This window comes from Lycorma delicatula, chromosome 10 (assembly GCF_047948215.1).
Source record: "Lycorma delicatula isolate Av1 chromosome 10, ASM4794821v1, whole genome shotgun sequence".
NCBI lineage: Eukaryota > Metazoa > Arthropoda > Insecta > Hemiptera > Fulgoridae > Lycorma > Lycorma delicatula.
Window position 1 is genome coordinate 6697785 of NC_134464.1, and position 6000 is coordinate 6703784.

The following is a 6000-nucleotide window of genomic DNA, read 5'->3' on the forward strand; positions in this document are numbered from 1 at the left end:
AGAAGATTGTCAATCTACGTACACCTAGACCATCGACTACATATGCAGAATCAGCTGCTGCTCCTCTCACATCTAAAATTAACGTGGAGCAGTTGCTTAATACGATGGCACCTAGACTTGCGACAATGATAGAAAGAGTCAGTCATTGACTCCAAGATCGAGTCGATTCATCAGACACAACAAAGTAAACATGAGAAGGCTCATTCCCGGACTGACGTCGTTGACATAAGACCCGTACCAGCGCAGTTTAAAAAACCGGCAAAACCTTCGATTATAACGCCGTCAATTGACGTAATGAAGAAAAGTCTTGATTTATCTGACAAAGACCAAAAGAACACTCCGACGACGAGTCATAATTCTAAGGACACTGTGACAAGAGTACAGGAAAAATCTGAGTCAACCAAAATGGAGGTGCAAGTAATTATTGAAAAAGCACCAGACACAGACGATCAATAAAACTGTACGTACAGAGGCTCCAAAAGCTCAGAGAACAACTGTGGCGAGAGCATCTGTATCAGCCGGCCCAAGCACAGCCTTAGACATTGAATCAAGTTCATCAGCCGCCGAAAGTGCATCGCTTGCAAGTTTAGATTCAATTGCAACGATGCTTACAGCACCAATGAAGCTTTCATCACCTGATGTAAGCCGGCGAACGTCATTGGCATCAGAAAGAGAAGACGATGCCATGTCCGAAGCCACACATGTCCGATGACACACTGTCATCGGAAGTTGAGGCCGTTCGCAGAATGGAAAAACGCAAGAAAGGATGGCCGAAAGGAAAGCCTAGGCAGTAATTTTTGGATTTGAAATTATAGAAGATGTGAAATTTTTTCATGAGAATGTGAACTATTGAATCTTTTTTTTAGTTTTATTTTGAAGTGGGATGGGGCAATGACCAAAGTAGTCGATGCCCCTAAAAACCTCAAAAAAAAAAAAATAAATAAATAACTGTTACAAAAATTTTTCCATTCATTCGCGGTTGAGTTAACAAATATAACATCATACAATCAATCAAAATAAATTTGCATACACAGTCATCAGAAGTACAGCTCATAACAATTCTCTTGTGAATTGTAAGTTCAACAACAAAAATAAGACTTATTGAGTGTAATCTTAAGGTTCAGAAATGTTTTTCCAAGTCAGGTTTTATAAATATTCAAATCTGAAAATATATGAGATACCTAGATTTTGTAACAAAAGGCAATATTAGTATTTTGAATCATCTCCATGATTAGCTTGTAATAAAATGCACTGCATTTTTTTTAGCATTTGACAGAAGGCCAGTTACTTGAAAATAATCCTATCTGAAAGATAACATTTAATAACATTATTGAAGGCTGTTTGTTTTGCATTGACAGCAAAAACAGTAATATTAACATGATTAACTTGGAATTATATGCAAATAAGGTAGATGTTTAAGTAAGAAAAGGTAAGGAGCCAAATATACAGTGTCACATAGTTTTGTAATTTTCATCATAGATTTACACTGAATTTTCAATTATAAATCTTTTGCTAAAGATTAGGCAAAGTAACTTCATGTTTAATTGCTTACTCACAATACTGTATTCTAGCTGGTCTGGAATAGGTCATCATAGGTCAAAAGTGACCATTTTACTGAATTCTTCAAATTGATTGGCTAATAGTTCAGCAATTTCATTTGATGAATCTACTATATGTCTTCAGATTGAAGACAAGGTATTTGGTTAAAGCAGGTGTGGCTAACAGTTTTTGCCTCCAGACTGAATTAGAAAATTTTTTTCATGAAAAAAGTTTTCAAAGTTTGTTTGGCCCACGGGCCAAACAAAATATTAAATACAAAAACGATTCAAGTAAACAAAATTTTATTATGGAATTTGTTGTACTTTTGTTTAGATTCATTAAAGAAAAGGTTTGTTCACAAATATATTTTGAGCTGAAGATTACTAAATATTTCTTGGCAGGTTTTTTAAATTTCTATATTTTCAATTATTCAATTGCTTATAAAAAAGCTAATATTGAAAAATTTTTCCCAGGCTGCATACATTCATTACACGGGCCCTTTGTTGGCCATGGGCCAGGCCTGGGTTAAAGTATGTATTCTCACAGATAGCCTTCACTTTCTTTCAAATGTCTGCCGCAGTCATATTTCTGTTAATATGAATATGTTGATTGCAACACATTGTAGCAATCTTTTTTTTTTTAATCTCTACACCTTTTTGCAAACATTGTATTTTTTAAAGGCAACTAAAGTTTTTAATGTTGGACATTTCTTGAAAGCATTGTATGTTTTTTCTTTTTTTGATCACTTCACAAATCTCATTATTCCACCATTCACGGTGGTTTCCTGGGTCTCCCAGATGTTCTGTAAATAAGTCTTAAAGCCGAGTCAAATATAAAATCAGTTATTGTGATGACATCAATTTCAATAACTCAAGTTTTTTCTGGGAGGTTTGTGTTAGCAATGAAGCTTGTTCAAGCTGCCTTGTCGAATAACCATCTTTTACAGATGGGATTCATTTTCATTAGAGCACCAGTTGAATTTGCACCAAAAGTGGTCACTTTTGTGAAGGTTTTTTCAAAACCTTGAAAGAGTACTTTGATGCAATTGATGCAACTATAAATCTATGCAGGATTTCATTAAGCTTCTGACATTAAAACAAGTTCCTGAGCCATTATTTAATATAACTATTTCAGTATTTATAAGGAGCCTTTCCAACTCTCTCCCTCGGGGATTTATTCAGTCTAATCCCCAAAGAGCATTATGTGCATTAGTCACCCATTAATAGTAGGGTAGTGGGTGGAGGAAGCTGGGCAATTAATTGCATTATGCATTATGACTCTTTCCAGTCAAAGTTTGCTAAGTGTATGTTGTAATCTATATTGTATGAGTAATCTAATGGGTGCTTCATTCTGATTGTGACCTCTGACCCTTACACTTGAAGGTTGATCTTACAAATGAATATTACACTTTCTTAATTTAAAATATCATCTTGGGGAAAATGGGTTTCTTACAGATATATACAAATAGGGTCCAGATCATTTAACAATCATAGAAACTCAAGGATCTGTCAAATATCCTTGATGCTTCACTGCAAATCGATTTATTTATGTAAGAGAATTAATTTCCGAGTTTGCCTTTTGGCCAACCCTTTAGCTTCTTCTCCATCCTAAAAATTGCTTCATTGTCTAAATTTATGTGAAAAAGGAGAAACAGTCACCCCTTATGTTGTTTTAAATGGTCTCTCTGGTTTGGTAAGTAAGATCACCTGAGAAGAAAATGGCATCAAAGGCTCTTTAGAGGAGGTTATGAAAAAATTACTTTCATAACTGGTTCATCTGGTGGATTATGTACCTGAACCTTAGCCTCAATTTTTATGGTTTTTTAGTCTGTCAGATGCACTTTTATTTTCATTCAAAAGAATTTTAAATTTACTCAAACAACCATTGAATGTATTTGTAAAGTTTTTCATGTAAGTAAATAGCAAAACTTCCCATTTGAGAGTCAAGTGAATTTCCACTAAAACCTCAAACACAAGAGTGAAGAAAACCCGCAAGAAAATGATAAACGGAATTATTTACAGTAATGGTTATTAAGCTTCTTATGAAAAGTCACAACATTTCGTTCACCAAAAAAACATAAGTAACATGATAACCAGCAAAACAGCTTCGTTATGTAATTTTCTTTATATAATGGTTACTTTTTTTAATGTTTTTTTGGTAGTTATGATTTTTTTTTATTGAGCTAACGCATAACTACTTACTTCATGAACAGTAAGAAAAGGCTTATCTTCGCTAAATTACCACCTTCCCTCATAATCACCAGGTACTAAGGTCTGAGTGAACTCTTCTAGTTAACAGCTCTCTGCAAACTCCTTACCTCATTACAAACACGCACTAATTTAAACCTCTTTTTTCTTTTCACCTCTGACAACACAGCTGGTTCATAACTAGAGGGTTTATGTGAACCCTAAGTTACAATAGATTGTTCAGCAATGAAAAATTAATAAATAAGAAACTGAATGTCATGACACAAACTCCAAACAGTCCTTTAAAGAATTAAAAAGTAAAATAGAATAACAAAACAAAAATCTATCGACAAAAATTTAATATACAAGAACAACTTTCCAAAAAATATTAATAAAAAAGAAATCTATGAATTTAAAAAATAATTCACCAAACTAGAAGAAGAAGATAAAGAGAAAGAAATAAAAATGCAAGAAACGTAAATAGAATCAAAATATTCTAATATAACCAAAGAAAAACTAATTTTGAAATCATAGGCATAAAGACGCAAAACAGCAAAAACCTACAACAAATTATTTATAAAATAGAAAAGAAACATGATGAACAAGTTGGGGGAAAAGACATAGAGGAAATCTACAGATATATGCCCAATAAAATAAATTAAAGATAAAGAGAAGGAAATATCATAGTAAAATTCATATATAACTCAAACAAGGATTAAAATTTATAACTAAAGAAAAACAATTATAACAAATACAGATGCAGAGAACAAACTGGATGAAATAGCGGGTTCTTGGAGAAATTTATCATGAAACAAAAAAATGTTTCGTGTGTGCTGTTCCTGATAGAACAAAGGAGACATTAATGTATACAGTTGTAGCATGTATTGAACCAGAAACTAAAATCATATCAGATTTATGAAAAGCATTTGATTGTATAGAAGATTTAGAAGGTATGAATTTTATACTTACACAAATGACAGTAGAAATAAACAAGTCCTCATTTTCAAAAAGAAAGTACAATACGGGCAGAATTCTTTCAAATCAGTGGGCATTTGTAGAGAAATTATAAATATAATCTAACCAAACTTATCCTACACTCTTTTTGCTCACTAACCTTGACTAATTACAAATGTGATACAGAAAACCATAGTGAAAACTTTGTTGATCCAAAAACAGATGCATATACCCAAAGTAATGGAAGTTTATGGTGGTGAGCTAAAAATCACAATAAGAAGGAATGTGACCCTAAAGAGCTATTGGGTTATTTTAATAAAAATTATGTTTTGGAGGTTAATTTGGTTATTAAAAAACAAAAAAAATATGGGTGGGTACTTTGTTACTTTTTGAAAAAAGTGGTACCCACTCACCGGAAAAGGACCAAGCTTAGTCACAATTTTATATATACTGGTTTTGATGTTTCTTCATTGGACAAAAAGTATATATAACACTATAAAAATTTATTTACATACTCAAACAAAAATGAATCTGAAAATGCAAAATCAAGAAATATTAATAAATAATAATGAAAAAATATATAATACAAATTGGAAAATACAACAGTACAAATAATAAATACAAGCCTAATGTAAATATAATCCTCATTAAACAGAAATAGCTTAATATAAACTGGTGTACACTAAATATGCAATTAAAAAGAATGAGAATTGAAAAAGACATAATTTGTCTATCAGAAGTCAATTTATGTAAAAGTAATATTTATAATGTAAATGGATATAATAAAATATCAAAACAGAGAACATTAAAAAGAAAATGGAATTATAATATTTATAAAAGAGAATGTTTTTTTTATTTATAAAATGAGAATGTAAAAGAGAATGAGGAAATTCTTAAATCAGCAGAAGCGAACTTAGGCGGAAGAAAGAGAACTGGTAGTAAACCTTGGGTTTCAGACGATATATTGCAGCTGATGGATGAACGTAGAAAATATAAAAATGCTAGTGATGAAAGTAAAAGGAACTATCGACAATTAAGAAATACTATAAACAGGAAGTGCAAACTAACGAAAGAAGAGTGGATTAAAGAAAAGTGTTCAGACGTGGAAAGAGAAATGAACATTGGTAAAATAGACGGAGCATACAGGAAAGTTAAGGAAAATTTTGGGGTACATAAATTAAAATCTAATAATGTGTTAAACAAAGATGGTACACCTATATATAATACGAAAGGTAAAGTCGATAGATGGGTGGAATATATTGAAGAGTTATACGGAGGAAATGAATTAGAAAATGGTTTTATAGAGGAAGAAGAGGAAGAT